A 16,549-nucleotide genomic window follows, 5' to 3' on the forward strand; every position below is an offset into this window, starting at 1 on the left:
TATCACATATGCTCATTTCCTATATTTGTGTTAGTCAGGAACCATTTAGTCTCTAGCTACAGAGGCCTAATATCATAAAAATATATGTTGGGAATGAATATTTTGGCCCGCAATAGTTCAAAGATAGTATAGGATAGTAGATTGTCTGCAAAGATGTGCACCAGAAACTCCTCCCATCTCTGTACCTTCATGGCACTCTTTCAATCAGGGAGTAGAGTGTTTCCTTTATCCTTAATCTGGCTTAAATTTGTGAGTTGCTTTGGCCAATAAAATTTGGCAGAAGCGATGCTGTATCAGTCTGGACCTAGCCCTTAAGAGGTTTGACTGTTTCCTTCTTTGCTCTTTTGGAACACAGCCACTGTGTAAATAAGTTTGAGCTAGACTATTGAGTGATGAGAGAAAATGAAGGAGAAGAGAAAAGGAGAAAGAGGTGGGGAGAGGCCACATGGGTAAGAACTAAGGCTTGGTAGCAGAGTGTTAGCACTGTGGGTCCAGATGCTTGAGTGGGTCCCCTGGTATGTTTCAGTCCCAGCTAAGCTCTGGACTGAGTGAAGTGTCCTTATTTATGGACCCCAGTCAACGTAATATGGAGCAGAAGAACCACCAGCTGGTCCAGAAATAATAAGAAATTTAAAAAAAATTCTTTGTTGTTTTAAGCAACTGAGTGTTGAGAGGGATGTTACATAGCACTAGATAACTGGAAACAAACAAACAAACAAAAAACTAGTGCTACCATAACAAAAATATAAAACACATGGCATTAGTTTCAGGACCATGCTGTAGGCAGAGGCCAGAGGGTGGTGGAGCAACTCTTAGTGGGAAGTGGAAGAGTAGAGTGGAAATTGCTATTGAGATGGCAGAAAGGGTGACTGGTGTTACGAGCGGAAACAGTATTACCTATAATAAAGTGGAAGGTTGAAGAAAAGAACAGAACTAATGAATTTGTGAATCTTACCAAGAAGATTTTTCAGGAAGAATATTGAAAGTATTAATTGGCTCTTTTATCTGCCTGTTAAGGAACTGGAAAAATAAATTAAGAAAGACCTGTTTAGTTACCAAGCAGAATTTAGAGAAAGTATTTCCAACCCAAGATTAACAAGGTTGGAAAATAAAACTGTTCCTAATTCTCAGCTACTTCAGCTGGCATGTGTTCAGAAAAGTAAGAAATGGCCCCAGGGCAAATATCAAATCCTGGGTACTTCCAGCGATGTAAGGATGAGAGAAATATCAAGCCAAGGGTTTGGTTATGAGACATAAGCAGTGGTTAAATTATTACCTTTAGATCTTTCTCATATAGTCCACAGAGCTTCTAAGAATCTTCAGGCTATTGTCCCACAGCACCTTGACTCAGAGTCCAAAGTGGAGATATTCCTCATCTGAAGAGATATATAGGTGTGGGATTATCTCATGGAGCAGATTGTAATTTGATATATAGAGAGCCCACAAAGTTTTGTTGTTATTGTTTAATCTAATCATCTTAACAACATTTTAGAAATAATTTTATTAATGTAAAATTTACATGCAACAAAATTCACCAATTTTAAGTGTATTGTTCATTGAGTTTTGGTAAATGTATACAGTCATGTAACCAACACCAAAATCAAGATATAAAACCTTTTCCTGCCCCCAAACGTTCACTTTTGCCCTCTGCCCAGCAAATATCCATGACAAATATCAATTTAGTGTTGCTATAGTTTTTCCTTTTCTATAATTTCTTCCAAATAGTATATGGTATATAGGAATGGTGCCTGGCTTCTTTCCCTTAGCATAATCCTTCTGAAATTCATCAATGTAATGGTAAGTTGTCAATAATAGTTTGTTGCTCTTTATGCCTGATTAGCATTCCATGGGTGTGTGTGTAAGGCAATTACTTTATCCACTTACCAGTTGATGGACATTTGGGTTGTTTCTTTGTTTAATTATTAATGGAAAATAAACTGCTGGGAATGTTTTAGTACACATTTATATGTGAACCTAGGCTTCCATTTTTCTTATATAAATGCATGAAGATTAGATTACTGGATTATATGGTGTGTGTTTATTTATTTTTATAAAAGCTGACAAAGTACTTTTCAAAGTGGCTTACAATTGGCATTCGCACAAGCAGTAATTCAGAGGTCCAGTTGCCCCACATCTTCACCAATATTCAGTATTGTCATTCAAAATAATAATATTCATCCGGATTGGTATATGTAGTATCTCCTGGTTTTGATTTACATTTCTCTAACATCTAACAATGTTGAACATCCTTTCATGTGCTATTGGCCAAAACATTTTTTTTTTATTTGGGTTTTTGTTTTCTTGTTATTGAGTCATAAGAAAAATATATATATATATATAAATATATATATATAAATGTATATTTATATATATATGCACTGAATATAAATACTTTATTAGATGTTTGGTTTACAAATAGTTTCTCCCACTCTATTCTCATTTACCTTTTTTATTTCTTAACCATATCTTTCAAAGAGCAAAATTTTTAACTTTGTGAACATTTATCTTATACTTTTTACAATTTTGGTTCCTGATGATGTGTCCTGTCTAAGAAATGTTTGTCTAAATAAGTGTCAAAGAGATTTTTCTTCTGTGATTTTTGTTAGAAGTTTTATAGCATTAGCTTTGAAGCTAAATGCCTATAATTCTTTGCTCTATGATCTACTTCAGATTCATTTTTATCATGGTGTGAGGTAGTGGTCAAAGTTATTTATTTCTTTTTATCATGGACTTTCAATTTCTCCAACACCATTTGTTTAAAAGACAATTATTCAACTCTTAAATTACCTTGACATGCTTCTCAAAAAGATATTGACCACATATATGCATGTCTATTTCTGGACTTTCAGTTCTGTTGTGATGATCTATACTTATGTTAATACCACACTTTATAGTAAGACTTGAAAACAAGTAGGATAAATTCTCCAACTGTGTTATTCTTTTTTTCAATAACTCTTTTGGCTGTTTCATGTTATTTACATTTCCATATAAATTTTATTATCAGCATGTCTATTTCTACAACAAATTCTTCTGGGATTTAGGTTGTGATTATTTTGAATCTATTTGGTGGGAATTCTTATCTTAGTGAATTGTGTTTTTTCATCCATGAACATGATATATCTCTCCAATTACTTAGGTCTTCTTTAATTTCTCTCAGCAGTGTTTGTAGATTTCATTGTACAGTTCTTGTACATATTTTCTTAAATGTATTCCTTAAGTATTTCATGACTTTAATGCAATAAGAGGTATATTTAATTTTTTAAAATTTCAGTTGTTTCTTATTAATATATACAAATAAAATTATTTTTAAAAATAATTTTTTATTGAAGTAAAAATTAACCATTTTAAGGTGAACAATTAGTAGTATTTATTATATTCACAATGTTGGGCAACCATCACTTCTATCAAGTTCCAAAGTAAAATCCCCTACCCATTAATCAGTTTCTTCCATTCCTTCCCTCCCCCAGACCCTAGAAGCCATCAACCTGCTTTCTTTCTCTATGGATTTAGCTATTCTGAATATTTCATATAAGTGAAACTATACAATATGTGACCTTCTGTGCCTGGCCTTTTTCACTTAGTATATGTTCAGACTTACCCACATTGCAGCAAGCATCAGTACTTTGTTCTTTTTTATGGATGAATAATATTCTATTGTGCATATATACCAAAATTTGTTTATCCATTAATCCTTTGGACATCTGGGCTATTTTTCTTTTTGGCTATGGTGAATAGTGCTGCTATAAGTATGTATGTGCAGGCACTTGTTTGAGTACCTCTTTTCGGTTCCTTTGGGTTTATACCTAGGAGTAGAGTTGCAATATTTTATAATAATTTTATATTTAAATTTTTGAAAAACTGCCAAACCATAGTGGTTTAACCATTTTAGAGTATAACAAGCAATGAATGAGGGCCCAATTTTTTCACATCCTTGCCATCAATTGTTATTTTCCATTATTTTTTAAGTTATAGCTTTCCTAGTGGTCCCAATAAAGTGGTACCTCATTGTGGTTTTGATTAGCATTTCCCTAATGACTAATGATGTTGAACATTTTTTATTTGCTTGTTGGCCATTTATATGTCTTTTTTGGAGAACTGTCTGTTCAAATTATTTGCCCACATTTTAAGTTTGTTGCAGGTATTTTTGTGGTCAAGTTGTAAGAATTATTTACATATACTGTTATGCCCTGATCCGACATATGATTTGCAAATATTTTCTCCCATTCTTTCACGTGCATATCCAGTTGACCCAGAATTATTTGTTGAAGAGACTATTCTTCCCCCAATTGAATAGTCCTTGTTGAAAATAAAATGGCCATAGAAACATGGGTTGTCTTTCCATTAATTTTGGTCTTTAGTGTTTTTAGTAATGTTTTGTAGTTTTCAGTGTATGAGTCTTCTTTTCCTTGCTTACATTTTTTTCTAGATATTTTATTATTTTTGATGCTATAGTAAATAAAAATGTTTTCTTAATTTCCTTTTTGGAAGGTTCATTGCGGGTGTATAGAATGACAACTGATTTTTACATGTTTGCCTCGTACACTGCAACTTTGCTGAATTCATTCACTAGTTCTAGTAAGTCTCACGGATTCTTTTGGATCTTTATATATAGGGTCATGTCATCTGTGAATACAGATAACTTTACTTTATCTTTTACAATTTGGATGTCTTTTATTCTTTTTTCTTGCATAATTATTCTGGCTAGAACTTCAACACAATTTTGAATAATAGTAGTAAGAGTGGGCATTCTTGTTTGTTCTTAATCTTCAGGGAAAAACTTTCAGCCATTCACCTTTGAGTATAATGTAAGCTGTAGGTTTTTCATAAATGCCCTTTATTATGTTGAGGAAGTTCTCTTCTATTCCAAATTTTCTGAGCATTTTTATCATATAATGGTGTTGGGTTTTGTCAAATCCTTTTTCTGCATTAATTGAAATGATTGTGTGGGTTCCCCCCTCTTTTGTTCTATGAATATGGTATATGATGTTGATTGATTTTTTTAAAGTTGAACCACCGTTGCACTTGTGGAATGAATCTCACTTGGTTCTTTCGATATGCTGTTGAATTCAGTTTGCCAATATGTTGTTGTAGGTATTTGTATCCATTCCCATAAGGAATATTGATCTGAAATCTTATTTTCTGATAATGTCTTTATCTGACTTTGGTGTCTGGTTAATGATGGCCTCATAGAATGAGTTAGACAGTGTTTCCTTACCTATTTTTGAAAGATCTTGAGAAATATTTGTGTTAATTCTCTTAAAATATTTGATAGAATTCACCAGTGGAGCCATCTGGCCTTGGACTTTTATTTCTTGGGTAAAATTAAGTTTTAGTTGTAGACTTTCTGTTTTTCAGACTTGCTAGACTCAATTATTAGTTGTAGTAACTTTTATTTAGTAAGTTCAAAAGGATGTTTGACACAGAGAATCATGCCATCTACCAATAAGATAGTTTTACTTTTTCTTGAGAACTTTATATGATTTTTTGTTTTTGCTTTATTGTACTGGCTGGGACCACTAATTCAATATTAAATGAAAGTTTTCTGCCTTTGCCACTTACCAGCTATGTGACTGGGGAAAATTACTAAAATTGTTTGAGCCAGTTTCCTTATCTGTGAAAGGCCAACAATAATATTACCTATCTAATAAGATTGCTATTGAGTTAAAGGTAAAAATTTGTACAAGGTTCTAAGGACACTGTCTGGAATGCAGTAAGTAATAAATTAATATTAGTTTTCAGTAGTAGAAACAAGAGTGGTGATAATAGTAGTGTAAGTGCATTTTGGGCCACACTGGCTGGATGATTTTTAAACAGGTCGATAATCTCCTATGAACTTCAGAATTAATATTATTAACGTTAGTTCTTATAATTGGTGCTATAACTAGTTAAACTAATGAATGCAAATACTACTGAAAATTATGAAGCACTGTATAAATATGAAGGATTAAGAGTCTAATTATAAGATATTTTCACCTATTGTCATATAGCCACAAAATATCAGAGTGTTTGATTAAGAAAATATTTAAATTAACTTCCGAATCAATATATTTGATAGGTTTGTCAACAACTGTAAATAATTGCAGCTCATTCTCCATGAATTTTACTGATCACTTATTAATCCCTCTAAGTAATCTGGCAAATAATCACTCATCTATCCATCCATCTTCCTAATCTTTCATTTGTCACATTTACTTGTTCACCCATTTCATTCTTTTAACCATTATTATATCATTAATAAAAGTCTACACTTATAAATTCAATAACTAAAAACTTATTTTACCAGTAGTCTTCATAGATAATTTATTGATTTTCTACTTTGAAAGACCCTGTTATAGATACAAAAACGACTTATATGTGATTATATCTTTCTCTTCACATGGTTACAGAAGTTCAAGGAAGGGTTGAAAAAAGAGGTATTTGGGCAATACTTGGGTGGGGAGTTTCCCCACGCTCAGTAAAATGCTGCATGTCCTCCCTTATAAGTAGGAACTAAAAAAATAAACAAATAAATGAAAAAAGGAAGAAAGAAAGACACAACAATCAATATAATTTGTTAAACTTTCAAAAGGAAAGAACAGAACTGAGGCCACCATGGGTGTGAAAGTGGGAGGTGGAGGTGGGTTAGTGAGAAATTGGTAAAGGGCCACAATGAATGATTAAATTGTGTAATGTTGAATATGCTAATTAACCTGATTTGAGCATCACATATTGCACATGAGTATTGATATTCAACATTTTTCCCACAGGTATGTACAATCAATTATATTTCAATTAAAAAAAATCTTAAAAAGAGTGAGTTGAAATGAGCATGTGGGTCAAGGATAAAAGAATTGAAGAACAAATAAGATCAGTCAACAAAAATGAGGAACAGGTTTTATGGAAATAAAGATGCTGGTGCAGACCAGTTGAATGCAGACCTGGGGAAGTTGGCCATCAAAATTTCTTTGTGGGGATATCCACCTAGCAACAGAATGATTCCAATAGTTCATTTCCACTAAAAACTGAGCAACCACAGTTTGATGAATGCCAACATGAGTAATTGCATTGGAAGCCATAGTTGAAGGCAGAGAGTAAGGACAGGAATGTATCAGCAAAATGAGATTATGTGTGTATCAGGAGATGAAGGTGAGAGCTTGGAGACTTAATGACAACACAGTAAAGAAAAATATGAGTTTCTTAAGAGCCCAGTGTAGCCATATGAAGAGCCTGTCTAATAGGAGGAATAGATCTAGCTAAAATATCACTTAGAATTTGTTAAGCTGTTTTCTAGAAAGAAATGTCACCTCCTGTGTGTTGCTAATTAAGCAAATACTTTGCATGAATCAGAATCTAAAAGAGCGAGAAACTATAATTACTTATTTTAGAAAAATACACACACACATTTTGCACAGAGTATTTTAGAAAACCTTTGAGAAATGACACAAATAAGTTTAACTTATTATTTTTTCTTCTTTTGGTACACTATGTGTTTTTGATATGATAGTTTTTATATGGGGAAAGATGTTAACAAAGATATAGGTTAACGTGGAATTATACTCTGGGATCCTCTGCAAGGAGTTAAAGGTAGAACAATGTGTAAATTTCTGCACAGTCAATTACACAAATTGTGCCAGAGGTGGAAAATATTTCAAAGAGGTCTTATAGCCTGGACCTCCATTAATTCATCTGTTTGGTTATCTTTTAAATATTTATTAAGCAAAATTAAAATAAATGCATTTTGTATTTAGAATGACTTGGACTCCCTACTCTGGGATTTATAAACTGTTTGATTTTGGATAAATCAGTAATTTTCTCTGATCCCTCCATCATCTTTCCAGAAGTGAGAATAATCATACCTGCTTACAGGATTTTAGTAACTATAAGTGAGATGATTGTAAGGTGCTCGTTCAAGGACAGGAACATGTGAAATAATATAAGCTTGTCTAATAATGGAAGGAAGTTTGGATGCAAAGGTTCATAAGATTCTTTCTTTATCCTTCAATACCATATACACATGGGGTTGAAGAGAACTCAGATCACCAGGATACTCAGTAGAGAGAGAGCCAGCTAAGTGGAAGGCTTGTATTGCAGTCACCATCTAGGGCTGAGCTCACTTTCTTCACAGGGAGAAAAATGAGTGTTGTCATAGACAGAGCTGAGGTTGCATATAACTTGTACCCTCTTTACCTGTGTAAAGATGGACAGTAGTGAGCTGCCACTGTGATTATGGTCTGTCAGGCATGTGAAAGTTATCCCTCAAATGTGGAACTAGTATTAAAAAATTGCATTGAAGTGGAGTCAATTGACATAATATATGTCACTATTTACCTCTCCTGTGCCTTAGCCAATATCACTATCAAATCATAGTATCTTTGCTATTGAGCAAAGATGTAGCCTTAAGATCTACTTCAGTAACCTCAGAATCAAATGGATATGACACCCTAGAAGAAATACATTTCACATTTTGTTTTAGATATAGACAGGGATAGTTATGTAGGTTTTTACTTATCAACCACCTTCAATCAAATGGTAGTGACTGCATCATGATGTAGAGGAGGATTCTGGAGCTTTGTTCAGTCCTTTTAAGAATGGGAACCATTGATGATACCTGGTCTAGAGTATTTTCAGAGGTCCTCAGAAAGCATTTTTGTCTCAAATTTTTCTCTCAAGTTTAACATCAATATAATTTATTGATTCAAAATGACACATACAGTGTTAGGTCCAAAAAATGACAATTCTACTCAATTTAGCAAGAGTAACCACAGAAATAAGCATGAGAGGCCACAGGAAAAGCGAGAATGGTATTCCAACCTCTTTAAGGGATGAAGATGCTTCAAAGGGAGTAACATTTGAAGTGAGTCTTAGAGAGGGAGAAGGAGTTTATGAAAAGAGAGGAAAAGAGATAGTATTATAGACATAAGGGTTGTTTAAGCAAAGACTGGAAGCCAGAACTAGCACATAAGGGGTGTCAGAAGGAGCCAGTTGTGCTGACACATAAAGGGAAAAGCAATGAATGGCAGGGATGAGGCTGCATAGGTAGGCTGCAGCCTGCTTTAAATAGGGTCTTGATTGTCATGGTAAGGTGTTTGAACCATTTCCTGAAGGTGGGAATCGTGAAAATAATTAAGGGGATAAGTGGCATGATTAGAATTGTGTTACAACAAATAATACTGCTGGTTGTGACATTCACTGAAGCACCAATTAGAAGGAATTATGGGTTTGGAAGCAGCAACCTGGGCTTCCGGTCCCTACTTTCTGACAATTATTGTATGGCTTTGGGAATGAAGGTCTCCCATTCCGGATCTCAGCCTCTTCAAGTGGAAAATGATTGAGTTGGACAAGGTGATTCCATTGTGTTCCTATGGACCTAATATTTTACACCAATCCTTTGGCAACTAGCCTATTTAATTATGTTTCTCAACTGAATCATTGGAATAATTGAGAGAATTATTTCTGGGCTTCGTATCATGTTCAAAGAATGTACATGTTTTAAACGAGGTTACAAATGATTTTGGAAAGTGAGAAAATACTCAAGCTAAAATAGCAAGTCATCAGTCTGTTTCCTAAATAAATACTTAGCCCACAGAAAATGGAGAAAATGCAGGTTTAATATGACAAAGAGAGTGAAGATAGGACTCTGACACCTTTTTCTCAATTTAGAAGCCTAGACCCTCAGAGCTGCAAGGAATTTTATGGATCCCCTGGTCCCATAGTTTTTAGGTTTTGTTTCTCATAACTTAAGTGTTCTATGGAGTTAGCTAAGGGATCGCCTAGCAGAAAGTTGGGCCTTTCTTCACCAATTGGAGCAATTCCAGTTTAATTGTTATTATTTTTTTAGTGCTGGATATCTTTTTTATTCTTCTGCCTTTCCTTCTTTCTTTCCATTCTTCTTTTGTCCCTCTTGTCTTCTGTGTGGAATATTGACTTTCTCACTTCATGTTATTCTGACACACCTGGCAAGCCTACCACCTCACCCCTTAATCTCTTTAACCACAGGACTATGCCATTTCCTTGGACTTTCCCATAGGGTGACACAAAGATAAGGAGTAGAGATGTGGAAGTGGACTGTTCTCTTTTCCTCCGACTTCTCCTAGAGTCATCTTGCTGCTTCACATTGAGGATCTGTCTGAGAATGGAGCTGAGTAGAATAGAAGTATGTGGGAAATGGGAACAAAGATCTCTGATGACAGCTTTTGGTCCCTCAACCAGCTGTGTCTGACATGTTTCTTCCCCTAAGATTTCCTAGTTATTTGAGGCAATGTATTTCCTGTTTTACTTTTAAGCTTGTTTGTATTCAGTTTCTGTCACTTTTCATGTTGAGTTTCAAGAAGTATTTATATATGAGATTTCATGTATGATTTTATTTAAGGAAATATTTTTCCACTATTTCTCTCTGACAAAATATAATTTGGGAACCAATGATCTCATCCAATGTAATTGTTTACAGAGGAGGTGACTGACGCAAAAACAGTATCATTTCCCACAGTTACATGGCAAACACATGGCAGAGCTTTTACCAGAATGCAAGGCCCACGGTGTTTGGAGCTGCTTGTCTCATTCTGACATATCTGCCCACATGCAAGATATCACCCCCCCAATTCCACACATCACTGTGACTTACCAAGTACTGAGAGGTTATATTTCCATGCTGGTCCACAGGGAAACATTTGAGGAAGAAGTCTTCTTCATCCCTACAGAGGCTCAGCAAAGACTTCCCATATTAGCAACACACAAATATGTGTTTAGCAATAAAATAATTTGCTCAATCAATCAGACAGTGTGGAAATGATCCTGAAGGATTCTTGGAAGCCCTTATCCTCAACAGGGGCCGTAATGCTTGGACACTGCTAGGGGTATGTCATCATGGTACTGGAGCACCACCTCCTGGTTGTGTTGAAAGTTTAGTTTACCTTTTCTAGTCAAATAAAGTCCCATATTTACTAGAAATTTAGTACCTTAGATCTAGAAGGACCTTTAGAAATGACTTAGTTCATCACTCCTATTTCATGGGTGAAGAGACAGTCTAGGAGAGAAAAGAGTCTCTCTACCACCAGAATAATTAATTAAGAGCAGAGACAGGATGAGAACCCAAACATACTGATTCCGCATCCAGTGCCTAATTTCATGGTTGTAAAAGTTGAGGATTTCTGAGTATAAAAAACTGAAACTAGTCTGAATTAAACTGAAAAAAATAGTGGAAGTCAATGGGGGTAACTTATAGAATTGAGAGGTCAGTTGAACCATTGGGTCAGAGACAAGAGACAATTGGAGATCTAGACAGAAAGACCTGTAGACATTCGCTCCAGGGCACTATATTAATTCAGTAGGAATCAGCTTCAAATGTTTTCCATTCTTGTATTACTTTACTCAAGATTTGAATCCTAAGAAGATGAAGACTGATTGCCTAGCTTGAGACACTTGCCAACACATGGTGAGAAAGTATAAGAGCCCCCGACTGATAGTTCCATCAAGACATTGCAGGAAAAAACCTTATAGGAAAAGTATTTTCCCAAAGGAAAATTGAATGCTATTTCCAGAAGAAAAGGAAAGAGATGCTAGGGAGACAAAAACAACAGATGTCCACTGCAGGAACAAAGCCAAGGATATTACTCAGGCACTTCCAAACTAGGGCCATGAAGCATCTACGCATAGACCAGAACATGTATTCATATTTAGAAAGTGCCCTACAAATTGCAGATGGCTTTATTCCAAAGCACAGAAGGCCATGAATTCACAGCCTCTGACTATCTGATGAATCTTTTCCTCAACATTGTTTGTTCCAATGCTTATTAATATTCAAATGAGGGCTTGTCCACTTTCAACTATTCCAGGACCTACAAATCAGGTCTTATAGCAAGATCATGTGATTAATACCCAGGCCTTGCTACTGATGGAAAATATGAAGGGCTCAAGGGAAAAGCTTCAAAACCATAGCACTTTAGTTTCTACCTCTAAACGGGGGTCCATCAATTATGTGTAAGTCCTCCCTCTAGGTCAGGGCTTTTCTGCTTTGGCACGGTTGAATTTCGAGCTGGAAATTCTTTGTTGTGAGGAACTGTCCTGTCCATTATAGGATATTTAGCAGCATCCCTGGACCACTAGATGCCAGTAGCAACCCTCAGTTGTGATAACTAAATATGTCTGTAGACTTTGCCAATTGTCTCCTGGGGGAGGTGAGAGCGGAGGCAGAATTGATTCTAGTTGATATCTACTAGTCAATGTGTTTGGAGATGACCCCATGGATTCAGAAAACCAATTCCATTTTTACCTTGGAGGGAACATTTTATCAGTCGTCCCCCTTTAACAGTGGGAGAATTTGTCCTGGAAAGTAGGGAGTTATTTAGGGATATTGCATAGAGCCTGGGTAAATGCTGGTGAGAGATACTGTAGGGAGAAGAAGTACATCAGATGGATGGGTTTTTTGTTTGGTTGGTTGGTTTTTGTTTTGTGTTATTCTTAGAAGTGAAAAAAACCTCAGATTCGGTTGTTGGATAATTTTAATGCTGTTTGCCCAATAGATATAGGCTTCTGTTTGGATTTTGGTTATAAGTAGCCAAATGGAAACTCAGTTTGATTCACAAAAAGGAGTATCTGTGAACAAGAAATGGAAAAGGGAAGTTGTAAAAAAATCAAAGGTATTTAAAGGACCCAATACTCCCTCCATCTCTCTCTTTCCCTCAGGGAGCCTCCAGTCAGTCTTTTGAAGTCTCTCTGACCTTTTTCTGTATTGTCCTCCCTCCACCAGCTGACTACCTTGGCTTTCTCACAGTTGTTGTTTTCTTATGACTTGAATTTGACAATGACTCATTAAGGCAACTCCAGTGTCTTTTTCTAATTAGTACCGTTGGGGATTTAGCTACTAACCTAAAATTTCATTCTTTCAGTTGTTCCAAGTTCTAAATTCGGAAAAAGAAAAAATAAAAAGCTAGTTCATCCTTTTGCATGAGGCAGCAACATAGTTAATTGATCCATGTATGGATTAGCTGCTGTATTTGTTATGATGTCTCTGATTACAAATAGCAGGAAACCCCAATTCAGTTGGCTGAAACAATAAGGAAAGTCTATCATCTGACAACATGAAGTTCTGAAGTAGGGCCTCTTCTGGGTCATTTAATTCCATATTTTATTGCTGACTTAAAGGTCTAGGTTTTTTATATTGGTCTACTTTGCTGTCCTCAGCATGTTCTAAGTTTGTTCCAAGGCTAGCTCCCCTCATGATCATTTTTACAGCTCATTTAAGCATCTCATCCTGTGATTACATAACATGGCAACATCCTAGGTAAGAAGACACTGTTCTTACTAAGTTTTCTTACTAAACATTAAAAAAACCTTTTTCCAGAAGTTTTCCAGGATACTCCCCCACATTACCCTCACATTTCGTTAACCAGATTTATGACATATACTATAGCTAAACCAAATGCTGGCAAGGGAAATGAGATTATTATTATTATTAACATAGACTAATGGGATTTTACTTCTGAGCAGGGGATATAGTCACCTTTCCTAAACAATTTGTACCTGTACAAACATCAAATTGTGTTACCAAGGAACAGGTAGAATGGAACATTGGTGGTAATGGTGTCTGATTCAGCTGGCTTTGCATCAAGTGGCCACTTCTTGTCCTTTCTTCTATGGTCAGGGAAGATGAGATTCCATGGCACAACCTTGCTGCCTAGCTAACCTATGGATATATCTGCTCTTGGGTTCAATGTCCAGTCTAATTCTAATAAACTGTGGTAAACTGTTCAGTTTCCTATATGGCAGGGACTGGGTGTGGTCAGTTTTCTTCAGAGAGGGCTTTGGAAACTGCTTAGTACCATGATCATGTGCCAAATATTTTTTTTTTCTCTTCCATTCCTCTTATATACATCCTCGTCTTTCTTATTTATTAAATTACTTGTCTATCAAGCCTGTATTGAGTGCCTACTATGGGTCAAGCCCTTTGTATATAGAGATGAATAGGACATAATACAGAAATTGAGGAATCCATAGAAACGATGCCACAAACTATAGAGGCTGCATTAACTTCCAAGAAATGAAATCTCCTAGGAAATCCAGCTAAGAAAATATACTAGTAAGAAAGTGCCAAACAGTGGCATTTATGAAAAAAAAAAAAAATAATGAGGTGATTTATAAAAGATGGTTCTTTTTCTTCTCTTTATTCTTTAACAATATTAAAGGTAATAATAGAATTACTTTATATTCTGATACTGCCTCATCGTACAGAATGCACTTCCATGCCTTTTAGCAAACTTCATCTTTATATTACACTGTGAGTCCCACAGCAAATCTGTCTTGTTCCCCAAATGAAATGGTCTTAGAGAGATTAATCCCCACCTAACCTAAAATATGTGCAAGGTAGCATAACTGATAAATACAAGAACAGGAACTTGAACCCAAGACCTCTGATTTCATAGCCAGTCTTTTTTCTATGCCAAGTGCTGCTTAAGGCCCTATATTTCTATCTTGATAGAAGTAAAGTCATAATTTATTAAGTGGAAGCAATTATGACACTCAAGGCTTGTTAATACCAACATTTTAAAAGTTTGATGATAATAAAATAAATGCAAATATAGTTTTCTCAGGAACACATACATTGGGTCAAACAAAGATAAATCCAAGAGATAGAAATCATCAGAAACCTGCTATAATCAATAGATAAGAATAATGCGTAACTAGCATGTCATCTCTGTATGGATAAATTGTGTTTTAAAGATATTGGGAGAAAGTTTGCTCTCTTAAAGTGGTTAAACATTGCTGCCTGCCATCCTGTTTACACTGTTAATATGCTTTTCAAATCCTTTTAGCCAGATAAAGCAAAGGTAAACTTCAGAATAGGCCCCGTACAAATTATCACCAATTTTAAATTAATGAGCTTTTTGCTTTATCTGAGTTGCAGAAAGACTAAACAAATGTGCTAGAATCATTTATTTTTTTCCATCCGAAGGGCTGTATTTCCTTTTTTAGCACTATTTCCTCTCTCAGGAAATTTAAGAGGTCCGTTCGTTTCAAAATTCCAGTGTTTCTATGTGAAATGGACTGCCAGGCCACCCCATGCCTTTCTTTTTTCCACCCAGTAGATGACTAAGCCTTACTAACTGGTTTAAATCTTATTTTTCCATTTTCAAACTTATGTTCGACATCATCAAACAATAATGTAATTTTTGCATGGTGTCTTCCTTTCTCTACAATTCTATGAAGAGAGGAAGAGCTCTCAGTGGGAGCGGCATCGTGTGTCGTTTAACAAGAATAGCAACGACTTACTGGGATCCCTCTCCATCATGTGGCCCAGTTGAAGCCAGTTAAATCCCATTTGTATACTCTTCTTTATCCCCATTTATGCCAGGACTTTGGACCCATTCTTCCCAATGTACATATTTTGTATTGGAGAACACTGGATCCAAACAAATCCTGCTTTAATCTCAACTCTGCAACCTCAGGCAAGTTACTTCCCTCATTAAGACTCAGTCTCCCCATATGTAAAGTTAGAGTATCCGATGTGATTAAGATCTCTTCAAAATATTAAAAATGTTTTGCTTCTGCTTAGCTAAATTTTTGTCAAAGCAGTAGTCTTTAATTGACCATGTTATCACTACTATTCCAATATTGTTCATGCATTTCCCAGAGCGCTTTGGAAAATCCAAGCAGAAATGGTTATCTGCTAAACACAGGCATAGAATATGGCGTTCTCTTTGAAAATGTCTGATGGTATCCATAATGCAGAAAGCAAATACTGGTTTTGTGGCAGAAAGTAGAATAAACCCTTCTACTTGGAAATATTTGTAGGGAGAAGAAATGCTTATTTTTGAAGTTTATCCTTACCTTCCACCATGAATAAATGTATACTCATATGTTCATGACCCAGGCATTTTTCTGCAACCTCCAAAAAATTAATTTTTACTATTTAGAACTCCATCTGGATTATGATCATGTTGATTTTAATCCCAATTAATCGCTCACAGTCAGCTACAGATAGAAATCCTTGTTCTACTCTTTCTCCCCTTCTCACTACTGCATTTGAATAGTCTAAAAAAAAGAAAAGAAACACTAAGAAAACCTATACATATCTGATTTGTTTTTCTCTCTCCCCCCAAAACAATAACAAACAATGACGAAAAACAACAAATTAGAGGCAGGTACATTTTATAAAGCCAATCTGCTCTCTCTTCTTATCAGGCTCATTCAACAATAACAGTCAAGCAAACAAATCAAAAAAGGAAAGAAAATGACACAAAATCAAACTTGAAAACCAACCAACCAATCAACCAACTACTACCACCACCACCACCACAAGAATAGAACATGCATGGCTTTTGATCCCATTGACCCAGGCCACATCTCTCTCTCTGGCTTCAGACTTGTGTACTTTTTGCCTTCTGGACATTGCTACCTACATATTCCACAAGTACTTCTAATTGAACATGCTCAAAACTGAACGAATTTTTACCCTAATCCTGTTCCATTATACATGTTACCTTATTTCAGTGAACGACAAAACCAAGCCAAAAATGCGAGGCATTATTCTTGGCTACCCTTCTTGCTGCACCTTTCACAACAAATCACTTACGAT

At 35.5% G+C, this 16,549-nt stretch overlaps 1 pseudogene; it reads right to left on the bottom strand.

Moving 5' to 3' along the window:
* Window positions 1–16,549, bottom strand: part of LOC134365554 (S-adenosylmethionine decarboxylase proenzyme-like) — a 47,118-nt pseudogene that overhangs the window by 21,612 nt on the left and 8,957 nt on the right.

Source organism: Cynocephalus volans, chromosome 17 (genome assembly GCF_027409185.1).
Source record: "Cynocephalus volans isolate mCynVol1 chromosome 17, mCynVol1.pri, whole genome shotgun sequence".
NCBI classification, from domain to species: Eukaryota; Metazoa; Chordata; class Mammalia; order Dermoptera; family Cynocephalidae; genus Cynocephalus; species Cynocephalus volans.